Source organism: Pinus tabuliformis, chromosome 1_1 (genome assembly GCF_031772625.1).
Source record: "Pinus tabuliformis cultivar Carrire ecotype Pingquan chromosome 1_1, CPIR1, whole genome shotgun sequence".
Lineage (NCBI taxonomy): Eukaryota > Viridiplantae > Streptophyta > Pinopsida > Pinales > Pinaceae > Pinus > Pinus tabuliformis.
Window position 1 is genome coordinate 974,581,178 of NC_142297.1, and position 14,300 is coordinate 974,595,477.

The following is a 14,300-nucleotide window of genomic DNA, read 5'->3' on the forward strand; positions in this document are numbered from 1 at the left end:
ATTGTCGCATTACGGCTACAGAGTCCGAAGTAAGCAATGCAACAAGGTACGAGTGGTCTATGGTAAATGTGTTAATTAATAAGGAGGAGAACCTACCAATATGGCTGTTGAGATCATTAAATATGAAAGTGTGGTGGTACTTGTATTTTCTTTCCCCTATCAATAACACCTCAGTGAAAATTTTGAGCAAGGAACCTTTAACTCTGGTGCAGAGGAAGAATACTATCATTTGGGTTTGGACATTATTTGCTTGCAGGTTTGAGTCTCGCAGGTAGGTCACAACACTTGTTTTTCTTTTGAGTTAATAGAAAAGAAGAATGTGTGGACGTGCTTTCATTTTGGAATTTATAATCCCCCCTGTGAGCTGAGGTCAGTAGGTGATTTATAGGGATATATGACCCAATTTTGATAAGTTCTTTGAGTTTATCAATGGAGGTGCTTCGGTGGAGACCTTTGATGTCAACGCTAATGTCAATGATGATGATGATGATGATGATTTTGACGATGTCGTTTTCCTCAATTTCGAGGAGAGATATTAGAATAAGAATAAGAAGAAGAATCATTAGCAATGACTGACATCCACCAAGGGTTTCGGGTTTTCATTAGGTGAGCTAGCTCAATGTTTTTCTTTGTTTTTTATTTTTAAAATTTCAGTTAATTTTCACAACAATTTTTTATTGATTTTAGTTTTTTTGCATTTAATAAAGCTCAGGGCCTCAATGGATCGATGACTAAGAGCACAAGGAGAAAGAGGAATAATTTGTAGAGGGGGATTAAGCAATGTACATGGGGGAAATGGGCTGTAGAGATCAGGGGTCCCATAAAAGATATTAGGGTTTGTCTTGGTACCTTAATATGTTGGAGGAAGCTTCTTGGGCTTATGAAACAGTTGCATGAAAGATCAAAGGTAGGAAGGAAAAAGTTAATTTTGTTGATGATCCACCATCCCCTGTTAAGAAGGAAAGAAACAATGCCAAGGTTTCTAGGAAAGAGTCCAACAAGAAAATAAAATACTATACCACTGTTGGAATTATGGCTAATGTGTTGTCCTTAATGTCAACCTGGATATCAAATGTGTTTTCCTTGATGTCACCTTATTATATCTAGGATGGATGATGATTCTTGATGTCTACAGAGATTTGCAGATGATATAGATACTTATACAGGTGTTGCATAGGACCAAGAAGAATATTGATAGTTTTTTCATAGTTTTAATTTGAAGAAGATTAAATAAAGTGAAGTTTACAAAACCATACGTGAATCTTGTGAAGAAAAGTCACATACATATGTAGGTTGTATGAACAAGAGTTGTGTACGTGACCCTGCACATGAAAAATTAAAAACCATGAGAATTTCCCATGGTAATCTCCCATGATTTTGTGTCACCATTGTCTATTTGATCCCGTCAATAATTACCAATAACAAACGCTATAGGAATTTACAGGGTAAGTTCCTCAGATAGAAAGCCAAAGGACACCGCTCACAAATAGATCAAAGATCAATACACCAATATTCTTGACATGGTTAAAACCCTCAAAGAGGGAAACAATCCACGGCCTTAGCTAGCGTGGCCACTTCAAGAAATTTATTAATAAAAGAATGAAAATTTAAATAAGCTTCTCTCATGAATGGTTACCCTACAAATGACCCTCCATGCTCTTTAAATAGAGATCATGGACCAATCGGGTGTTAAGCCACGGATAAAGTGTCGGTAATACCGAGGAGAGAATGAACCGTCAGATCACTTCATGTCTAGAACATATCGTGACCGTCAGATTGTAAGTTACAAAAGTACATAGTAAAGAAACACACTTTACCTAACTCTACACTAGACCAAGTTATACTTAACTATTTCCTATGCGTCGGAATATCCTAACATCCCCCCCTAAGAACAACTTGGGATAGGATTGAAGGATGTACAAATATGACACAATAGGAGAAGGAAGGAGGCATTAGAGCCTATCCCCCCTTAGTGACAACTTCGTGAACTCCAACCATAAATTGAAGTTTAGTAAACTTCACCTCTGTGAGAGCCTTTGTAAAGATGTCTGCAATTTGATCATCTGTTGAACAATATTGCACTTCAAGAACATGGTCATGAATGAGATTTCTGATGAAGTGCATGTGCAGTTCAATGTGTTTGCTGCGCTGATGTTGGACAAGATCTTTGCATAGTTGAATGGCACTTTGATTATCACACCAAAATGTAGTCGGATGCTGCTGTTGAAAGCCAAACTCTGACAGCATATAACGAAGCCACAGGGCTTTCTTACTAGCTTCTATGACACCACGATACTCTACTTTTGCTGAAGAAAGAGAAATGGTACTTTGTTTCTTGCAAGCCCATGTAATAGGTCCTGAACCAAGAGTGAACACATAAACTGCAGTAGACTTTTGATCATCAGGTTCACCAGCCCAATCGGAATCAGTGGAACCAACCAATAGAGGAGATGCTTCTGCACTGTAATGAATCCCAAACTGAACTATACCTCGAACATAACGAAGTATTCTTTTAGCTGCTTTCCAATGACTTTCATGTGGGTTTTGCATAAACCGAGCAATAATGCCAACAATAAAGGAAAGGTTAAGAAGAGTATGGGTCAAATACAAAAGTTTTCCTACAAGTTGACGGTATAAGGTAACATCAAATTCAGGGGAAGTACAAGTTACTGAAAGTTTGGCTCCAGACTGAAAGGGAGAAGGGGCTGGCTTATAGTCTTCCATGTGAAAATGGCGTAGAAGATCACATGCATAGTTGGACTGGGAAAGGGGAATACCTTCCTTGGATAGCAAGACTTGAAGACCAAGAAAATAATGCAAGTGTCCTTAGTCTGTCATTTCAAACTTCTTTTTAAGGCTGGACTTCACATGGTTTATAAGGCTGGGATTGCTACTAGTAAGGATAAGATCATCAACATAAAGAACAAGAATGATAAGAGACTTGCCCACTTTCTTGGTGTAGACAATATTGTCAGAATGACACCTAGAAAAGTCAGTTTCTAAAAGAAAGCTATCCATTTTGGCATACCAAGCCCGAGGGGCTTGCTTGAGACCATAAAAAGTTTTCTTAAGCCGACATACAAGGCTGGAGTCTGTTTGTATAAAGCCAGTAGGTTGTTCCATATAGATTTCTTCATGCAAGTCCCCATGCAATAAGGCAGATTTAACATCCATCTGATGGACTTCCCATTTGAAAGAGGCAACAAGGGAAAGAACAAGGTGAATAGAGTTCATTTTGGTAACAGGGGAGAAGGTTTCAGTATAGTCGATGCCTTCAACTTGTGAAAAACCCTTAGCAACAAGACGAGCTTTATGTTTATCAACTTTTCCATCTGGTCCATACTTGGTTCTATAAACCCATTTTCATCTAACAAGTTTTTGCCCCTTTGGAAGAGGAACAAGATCCCATGTATCATTTGCCAATAATGAACGATATTCTTCATTCATATCTGTGTCCCAATCTGGATGGCCTGAAGCTTCTGCAAAGGTGTCAGGATCATAATTCGTTGAAGCTTGAGCTAGTAAAGAAGAGGCTCTATTGAACTGAGAATGTGTACGTCGCTGATCTGTAAGATCATTGACAAGAGCACCTGTTCCATCCTGAGTAGCACGAACCCATTTTGGAAGATGAGGAGTTGAAGGAGGATCTTGAGAAGGTGGGGGAGGATTGTCATCCTCACTGTCATCATCTGAAGAAGAAATATTTTTAGAAGTAGAAGGGATAGAGAGAGGTGGCACATCCGCTGAACTAGGTTCGTAGGCCAATATATTTTCAGCAAACTTTACATCTCTTCTAATGATAACATTTTTGGACTTAAGTGGAATAATTCTATATCCTTTGACATCTTCAGAATATCCAACAAAAATACATTTTTCACTCTTAGGTTTTAAAGCTTTATGTTTCTCATAAGGAATATGGTCCCATGCTTTTTCACTTCCAAAAACATGAAAGTGAATTACATCTGGTTTAATTGAGCTCCATGCTTCTTCTGGAGTGATATTATTTAAAACCTTAGTAGGAGTGCGATTTACTATGTAATTTGCACAGTTAATTGTTTCTGCCCAAAAATTAAGACTAAGTTCTTTAGATTAAAGCATACAATTATCCATTTCCTTTAAGGTGCGATTCTTCCTTTCAACTACACCATTTTGTTGTGGAGTATATGGAACAATATGTTGCATTTGAATTCCATTCTTAGTGCAAAAATTGATGACTTTGTTGTTAACATATTCTCCACCATTAGAAGATCCTAGCCTAAGAATTTGATGTCCAAATTGTTTTTCAACAAAGGTCCTAAAGGCCAAGAACATGTTAAATACTTCACTCTTGAGTTTTAAGAAGTATACCCAAGTGCGTATGGAGAAATCATCAATGAAAGTTAAGAAATACTTGTAGCCAGAGAATGAAACAACTGGAAGTGGACCACATAAATCACTATGCACAAGTTGTAAAGGGGTTGAGGCATGCCAAGAGGCATGTTTTTCAAAACTATCCCTATGATGTTTTCCAATTACACATCCGGAACAAACACCATCTTTGCAAGATACCATTGGAAGACCTGTCACCATATTTTCTTTACATAGATTTTGAAGGGAGCGATAGTTTAAGTGACTAAATTGCTCATGCCAAAGTTTGCTCACTTCATCATTATGAGCAACAAATACCGAGGGAAGATTTGATGACCCAAAGTTGTTAAACTTATACAACCTTGTAGAATCATCAGCAATGCCAGTAGCTAAAATCTGTCTAGGATCTCTTAGGTCCTTAATTACAACATCGTGAGGTGAAAATTCAACGATTTTACCTTCACCCGAATGAGTTATCTGATATACAGATAGAAGGTTGCAGGATAAGGTTGGAACACATAATACATAATTAAATTGACCATTGTCTAGATGAACAGTTCCAGTCCCTACAACACTAAGAGCTCTATCATCACCAACATATATATTTTTGGTGTTACAATCATTTAAAGAAGAAAACATGGCTTTGTTTTTGGCCATGTGATAAGAAGCTCCAGAATCAATGAGCCACTCATGAGAATGAGAAGAGAAGATACATTTAGTGCATAACCAGACCGAGATGCTTGACAACATGTAGAAAGTGCTATTCCTGAAGAGGAATTTGAAGTTGAAGAGTGCTCCAAATGGATGTTATGCTTCTTCATTGCTACTTCCAAGTATTCCATCTTCTTAAAGCATATGGATTCTAAGTGGCCATCTCGATTACAAAAGTGGTAATGGCTATCAATCTTCTTCCCTTTGTTTTTATTTGCCTTATCATTTTGAGACTGAAATTGCTTAGGACCCTTGTTTGGTTTAGGACCATTCTTTTTAGGATACTTCTTCTTAGGATTCTTTGAATTTGGTTGCTGCTAGGTGGCTAAGGTTTCCTTAGAAGAGTTTCCAAGATTAAGAAGACCAATATATAAGAACTTTTCTTGTTCTCTTATTAAAGAATCACAAAATGCATCAAAAGAGGGGGACTTGTAGTCTTATCCTTGAGAAATAAAGGCTTCTTTAGTAGAATGGAAGGTGGAAACAAACACAGAGTAGGCTGGTCCCAACTTAGTAAGAATGGAATAGATAAGACTACCATCTTCTTTCTTAACCTTAAAACCTTCCAAGAGAAGTCTAAGGGTCTTGAACTTGGAAAAAAAATCTTCAATCGAAGAAAAATTATTGGGGTCCAATGTAAGAAACTCATTTTCAAGTTGATGGGCTCTAATTTTATTTTTAATTCCAAAAACTTTAGTGAGCTGTTTCATTGCTTCATTAGGAGTATCAAGTTCTGCGATATGGAATCTAAGGTCTGGAGAAATAGACATCCATATCAACCCACATTCTTGATATTGCCTATTTTTCCATTTGGCTGCCTTATCTTCATCTTGAGGTTTGGTTTCTTGGCCTGAGGCTATTCTGTAAAGACCTTTACTTTTAAGTAAATCGACAATGTAGGACCACCATTGGAAGTAGTTGGTGATATCAAGAATAACTTGGCATGGAATTTTCATTTTAACAGAAACTGAAGGTGTAGATGTTGAAAGTAAGTGTTTCAACAGAAAGATCTCGAAAAATTAGGCTGATTAAAAAAAAACGGCTCTGAAAACGGCTTCCAGATGAAGAAGTTATGGCTTTTTGAAGAAAAGTTGTTGAAGATGCCGACAAAGTGCGTGAATGTGCGGAAATGAATGATAATGTTATATTTAAAAAAAATTTCCCCGCCCCTTGCGCCCCTTCCAAACTTAATCTAATTAGCTCACTTTAAAAAAAGATTTTATGTGATTCACTTTTATAAATAAGTGAAAGTCACTTTTACAATGGTACTTTATGAGCTATCCACTAAATTGTAACTTAAATAAAAGATAAAGAGACTTTAGAATTATAAGTGACTCACTTTTTATAATGGGTGAACATTTTTACATAAAGTAACTTTAAAACAAAATTTACATGTGCTTTTTGAAAAAGTAACTCACCAAAAAGAAAGACTTGGACTCAAGACCTCTATTTTCATAAAGTAACTTTGGACCAAGTGAGCTAGTTTAAAAGGTTAATAATTTTTGGAAAAGAAGAAGGATTTTTTTTTTGGTCACTGAAGCTTTGGGGTGCTTGCTTACCTGAAAAAGCTCTTTTTTTCCTACAAAACAAAAACCACAAAACCCAACACATATATACAAAAAAAAAACAGACCTTACGGCTTGAAGTTAGCTTTAGCCGGAAACTAAATATTTCCCTCAATGTTTCCGATTTTCTGAGATCACACTAAGGTGTGGCGGAAAAGAGCATATGCATGAGAAAAATCCTTCCTTTATGTTTCTGATTTGTCCAGATCACACAGAGTCGTGGGGCAAAGAGCATACACAAAAATGAAAGGTATAGATCCTGTAATAAAAAACAGAGATCTAAATAAACCGAAATAAACAGAGAGATGAATAGCTAGAACTGCAAATAAAGACTGTATACATCTAAATCTTAAAAATGACGTAGCTAGGGCTACCGAAAACCTTTTTGCGTGAAACGAAAGGGGTTCCTCACTGGAATAGATGATCCTAACACAATAGAGTAGTTCTCTCGGCCCAAAAGCAGTAAAAAATAGTGGATCTAGGAAACGACAGTCGGATGCAGTTGTACTAGCTTCAGATTTCGATTACCAATGGATGCGGCCCTCAAATAGCTCTAATACCATGTAGGAATTTATAGGGTAAGTTCCTCAAACAGAACACCAAAGGACACCGGTCACAAATAGATCACAGATCAATACACCAATTTTCTTGACATGGTTAAAACCCTCAAAGAGGGAAACAAGTTCACGACCTGAGCCAACGCGGCCACTTTAGGCAATTTATTAATAAAAGAATGAAAATTTACATAAGATTCTCTCATGAACATTTACCCTACAAATGACCCTCAAATAGAGATCATGGACCAATCAAGTGACAAGCCACTGATCAAGTGTCGGTAATACCGAGGAGAGAATGAACCGTCATATCACTTCATGTCTAGAACATATCATGACCGTTGGATTGTAAGTTACAAAAGTACATAGTAAAGAAACACACTTTACCTAACTCTACACTAGACCAAGTTATACTTAACTATTTCCTATGTGTTGGAATATCCTAACAAACGTAAAATATTTTCCTATGGTATTGGAAAAGCAAAAGGCTATAAAAGGAGTAGGATATTGAGTAGTAGAGATAGTGTGCATTTGATGAATTATTCATTTCTGATATATGCTTTGAAATATGAGTGCACCAGGGAGAAAGGAGAAAGCTCATATTTGAGAGATATGAAAGTGTATTGGAAATATAATGGATAGGCTTGTTTGATTTTCTTATTGTAGAAATTTGACTTGAAAAGTGTGGTCATGGGCATGCCATTTTATAGATTTATGATGATAATGATGTGATTGTAGTTGTTGTATATTCAGAGTTGAAGTTGTTGTGATACATGATGTTTTGTTAGGGTTTTATGTGTTTAATATGTTGAGATTTATACACTGGTTGTATTCCTGAATATCACATACATACACAGATCTACACTATAACAATCACGTACGCAATTTGAGTTAATGTGGTTTGATTAAATATTATTGCTTGTTGTTGGCTCTAGTTGATTGTTGTCATTGTATTGTATGAAAGTTTTTATATTACAGTTGTTTTGTTGTTTATTGATGAGTATATTGATAGTTGATGAGAATTTTTTGGTTTGTCATTTTGCATCTTGATAAACTTGTTGAAGAGAGGGTTTGAATGGCTTTAGCATCTTGATGAACTTGTCACAGAAAGTATTGTATTCAAAGGCTACGTTTTCTGCAAAGAGAGTTTGATAGATATCATGATTTGGCTAATATTGATTTGAGATATGTACAATAGTATTATGCATGAAAGGTGCGTATATACATGGGTTTCTTTAATGACAATCACATATATTTACTAAATTGATTTTGGATAGGGTTTGTGGTGCTGTTTGGTTATGACAGTGAATTGGCATTGAATGTTTTTTGTTTTTGATAATCAAGGATGTCTTGATGAGTATGTTGACAATTGTCTTGAGTATGGTGTATGGCTTGGCTTGTTGATGAGAAAAATAAATTGAGTTGGTTCGTTTTGGTATTTTGGTATTTAGCGGGATTTGATTGGTGTTTTCTTTAGAAGGGTAATTAATTTTCAGTATTCAGTGTTTGGTTTTAGAGTGGTTATTGGTATTTGGTGATTGAGCATATTGTTGGGTGTGGGTCTTGTTTGAAATTTTGATGAAAAGTGGCCTGCAATTTTTTGATGTGTATTTGAGACAAGTGGATCTAATATGAAATTCTGAAATGTGGTCCACAAAGGTGTTGAGGGTTGGAGCCTTTAGTGAGGAAGTAGGAGCTTCCTTCCAGTTGGAGCTGGAGAATTTGTAGAGGTTGTATCCTACCGCAGGTAAGACCCTATGTACTGGTAAGAGTCTGCACCAATATAAGATGTAATGAATATTTTTCTTTATAATAAGAAAGAAGAAAGAGATGACAACAATGGTGGTTTTCTCCCAAATTGGGTTTCCACCTAAAAATACCAGTGTCCCTATATGTTGATGTGTTGATTATTTTTTATGGTTTATTTTGTCTTACTTCTCATGGTTAATGCATAATGAATGACTAATAATACAATGGTTAAGTTAATCACTGATGGAAATTGTGAAAAATTAGTAATCTACACATACACCATTTTCACTCACTAAAGCCACATACACACGTGAGTTTTCTAAAGATTAATAGCGTACACTTTTTTGAATTTGAAAATGAAGAATAATTGAAATAAAAATACTAATTCACCCACGCCTGCGCTCCTCCCCCGCCCTCAGTATTTTCCTAACAACTACCCCAAAGGATGAATTTTTCTAGGGATTTAAAACGAAAAACATTACGAATTCCCATTACAACTTCAATTAGGAATCCACAAACCCTAGTTATGATGATCTAGGGTTTCAAAACCCTGTATCCCCATTACACGACATCTCCAATTGAAAATTTGCTACCAAATAGTTAAGTTTCACGTTGCCTACATACTCCATTGAGTTTTCTAATTTTGATTATTTCGTGGTCAAGAATATGGTATTCTAGCCTGTGAGTTTTTAACCCATGAAGAATATACATAAACGAAAATGGTATAATTATTTTGATTCTGACGTCAATATCATGTCTATTGATAGATCCCATTTCTTGTGTGTTTTAGAAGTGAAAACCCCTACAATATCTTCTGTACCAAAATCCAAAGCTGAAGTTAATCAATATAATTATGTTGATATGTATACATTGGTTGTGACCAATGTTTCAGTAGGCCACCCTGAGGTACTACTTCCTCCATTTAATAATGGTTTCAACAAATCTCCTAATGTTGAAGATGGCGTTGCCACTGAAAAATCTCCCAAATTGGAGGAAGTTCACAATTGGTGATCTCTGAGGACTTTCCATCTTTGGAATCATATCTGTGGTTGTTATAGTTGTTGTATTCAAGGGAAGTCGAGATTAGTCATTACAGGGTGTGGGTATTGGTGAAACTTTATTTTCGGACGGTGAGAATGCCTTGTAGCTATGGAGTTTTGATGTTGTGCCTATTTCCGATTCAACTTATTGAATTAGCCTTGAATATCTTGCTTGTACACAATAATTATGTATGAATCAAGGAGACTTGTTCTGGTTTCGTTTTGTAGGCATTCATCTAATAGGAACCTGTTTATATTTTCCTTTTTAAAATTTCAGTTTGACGACTCTACTGTGATTTAATTTGCAAATTTATTTTGGATGAGGTTTAACTTATTGAATCCTTTCACCTTTGGTTTTATTTGTCTAAATAAATTCCTACATGTGATCTTTGAAGAAGCAACTTGCCATATTTTGCAAGGGATTTCATTCGTGGTGGCATCATTCAACTAGATATAAGTGAATCACTTTTAATTAAATGTAAAATGTATTCATCTAATGGAAGTATAGGCTTAAGAGGCTCACTGTTATAAATGAGAAAATGTCTGTAATTTATTTAGGTTGGATGTATTGGTCTTTCCATTTTAAATGTAAGATGATGTGCCTTTAGAACCTTATTCTTGAGTTTCCTATAGAGAAGAGTTTTCACGAAAACCATTTTATGTATATGTCATTCTTACGAGCAAATGTGGAATGAAGTTTTTTTAATTTGATGTAATATTTATCATTTATATGGATGTATTTTAGGTGTACATATTATGGCAAGAGAAAAAATGGGTAACAAAATCAGTAATATGGCGTGGAATCTTTTAATTATTGTCCAGTCTATTGGATATTGTTGAAATTATGTTAAGATTATAGTACTTTTTTTTAGCAGATGGCACAAGATCAATGGTGCTAGATTTTATAATGAAAACATTATTTGAATTGTCTACTTATCTCAAAATTTATACCATTCTTAAGTAGTCTAGTATCATAATTGAGTGTTTGTTGCAGATGGCATCTTTTAACTAGATAAAGGTGAATCACATCTATTTTATGCTAAGTGCGATCTTCTAATATAAGTTTAAACTAATAGGTCGAGTCATAAATAAGTGTTTATATGGATTGCATGTTTGAAATTTCTTTAAGCTAAACATACCTCTCTTTGTGTTTTATATGTAACATAATGTTCTTTTGAAACATTTTTCTTTGCATTTGTGAATTTTCAATAGGGAAGAATTTCCAAGAAAGCCATTTTAATATCTGTCAACCTTACAAGTAGATGCGAAATGAAAAGTTTTTTTGTTTGGAGTAATATTTTCATTTTTTATGCATGTATTTAAGATGTACTTACAATGGCAAGAGATGAAAAGGATAATATGAAATAAGTAGTATGGTGTGGATTTTTATTTTTTATTTTTTTTCAAGTTGGTAAATATTGTTTAGTTGATGTGAAAGTTATCATGAAATTCCTTGCAGATAGCACAATATCAATGGGGCTATAACTTTTGCAATTTTATTTATTTATTTATTATTATTTTTTGTTAATTTTTTTTTTCTACTTCTTTCCCCAATATGTGTACCATTTTTAAGAAGTTCAATATCATAATCTGGGGTTTCTTCTAGGTGACATCATTTAACTAGATAAAGGTAGATTACTTGTAATTAATGTGAAGTGTGATCAATCCATTGTCATAAATAGGTATGTCTACATGGGTTGCATGTCTGAAATTTAGAGGCTGGATGTACTGGTCTTTGTGTTCTATATGTGTTATTTTGAAACATATTTCTATGCATTTGTGCATTTCTATTTATAAGAATTTTTGTGAATGCCTATTTATGTACGTGTCACTCTTACAAGACAAATGTGGAATATAGGGTTTTTTATTTGGTGTAATATTTCACATTATTCATGCATGCATTTAAGATGTACTTACCAAGGAAAGAGTTGAAAATAGAAGAACAATTAGTAGAAATAAAGGAAGTTCCATGGTTTTATGGTAATACTAAACACGTAATGAAGAAATTACTTACTCATTCAATCTAGAAATGAAAGGTATTTAAATTCCCAATGCTTGTGCAACTTTCAATAGTCAATTTTCCCTTTATATTTGAGACAAGTGCTGAAATAAATTGGAACACAATTGGTAGATTCATCATGAAAAGAAAAAATTGTAAGGATCCAAACATTCCAACCTATCTGAACCTATGTATTGAAATAGATCCTAGGAAAGGCTACTCAAAGGTGACTCATTTGATACATGAATGACTTCCTCTAAAAATACATGTAGAAAACAAAAGAGTAGTGACATTTCCACCACGTGGCTCTTGTTACACACAAGTATTTCATGATTTTTTTTTTGGAGCTATTTGTTTGAATAATGTCAACAAATTTATTTATTTAAAGTTTTTCTTCGAAAATATTCTTGAAATTAGGAGTGGAAGTTGGATTTAAGTGGGAAACATGTGTTAAAAAATTAAAGTTATGATGAGTGTTTAAATTTACATTAAGAATAAGAGAAGTCAATGAATATGATGCTGTTAGTGAGCATGAGTTTTAATTTAAGTGAATTTTTGAATAAAAAAATAATGTCAATTGGAGGTTAACAAAAAGTTAAAGAGAGAATAGAATATCTTAAATATAAGAAAACATAAAAGAAAAGGGAAAATGTAAACAAGAAAAATAGAAATTGTTATTGTGTGGAGTAGCATATTCACACAACTTTTTATTTTTCCACAAGCAAATGAATTATTGGCATGGATTTCTTTAGTGATTCCTAAGTTTCACTAATTCCTATTTTTGTTGGTAAAAATGATGAGTTTTGGGCTATTAATATGAGAACCAAGCTACAAATAGAAGAGTTATGGGATATTGTGCTAAATGGATTTGAAGAACTCCCAAGTCAAGTAGCATATAAGGCCATGGAAAAATATCAAAGGGGTCAACATATAACCAAGAAGAAGGATGATGTAGTAGAATTGTTTCTCATTCTACAAGGCTTGGATGACATAATTCTTTCCATTATTAATACAACAACTAGGTCAAAAGAAGCTTGGAATATTCTTGAGGCGATATACAGTAAAAGGGGTAGCAACATTGATTAGTGGGAAGTTCAGGCACAAAGCATGCAGTTGATGGAGCAACCATTGTAAAAAGATAAGAAAAAGACTTTGATATCATAGAAATTATTGTAGATGTTGTGGAAGATCCTATCAAAGCAAAAGAAGATAAACAAGACATGGAGATTGTAGTTATCCTAAACACTTCAAAGATGTCTTTTGCAAAATTTGTAGAAGAAAAAAGTGATTATGTACGAGATCCAAAGAGTGAACATGGTAAATAAATCGAAGTTGAAGATGAAATTGAAATAATATCTGGTTCAATAATAGGTGAGAAGATCCTAGTAGTGAAAGTTGAATTTGATTATGACGATGAGTTGACTTTTCTTGAAGACTGGCATGCAAAGCCCAAGTATGACGAGGAGGACAGTAAGGATGGAAAAGTTGTCATAACTACAACAAAAAAAGAACAAAAGAAATGAAGATAACCATCAAAGGAGTTGAATTTATTGTATCAGTAGAAAAAAAGATTACAGAAAACAATGTTACCAACTTAACGATAACTTTACAGAGTTCTCATTTTTTTGGGGTCACAACAAATCATGATTTTCATGCTAATTTGGAAAATCGTGATGCAACATCACATTTTTTCATTCACTAGGTTAAAATTTCAACATTTTTCAATCACAACATATAAAACCAAATATCATTATTACGACAAATATGAAAAAAATACGCTGAAATGCAAAAGAGGTGATGTATCATTACCTTTTTTTTAAGAATGAAAATTCAAACTATTTTCAATTATGGCATTAAAGGTCAAATATCATGATTACAAAACACATGAAAAAAGAACTCAAATGCAAAAGTAGCGATGTAGCATCACCTCAGTTCTTTTATGATTAAAATTCAAAGATTTTTCAACCAAGGCTTTAAAGACAAAATATCATGACTATGAAAAACCCTAAAAATTAGTACTTAAAATTTGTCTACCTTTTTTCTTTTAATGTTTTTTTTTTAAAGTAATTTTCAAATTTGTCTAACATTTATTTCATTTTATTTCTATTTTTAGGGTTAAAATTACTAATTAATTGACATTATGACCTTGACCATTAGTACAATCTAAAATGAAAAACATGAAATTGACTATAAATTTAAAAATCACATTACCTTTTTTTTAATAATTTACATTAAATAGATTGAGAAAAAAATTTGTAATTTTTTTAAGAAAATCAATTTAAAAAAAATAAAAAAAATCACAATTTTATTTTAAAAAATATTAAAAAATGTTAAT

General features: G+C 33.9%; 1 pseudogene; it reads left to right on the plus strand.

Annotated features, from left to right (window-relative positions):
- Window positions 1–317: 317 nt before the first annotated feature.
- Window positions 318–10,118, plus strand: LOC149217765 (uncharacterized; annotated as a pseudogene).
- The last annotated feature ends 4,182 nt before the right edge of the window (window positions 10,119–14,300 follow it).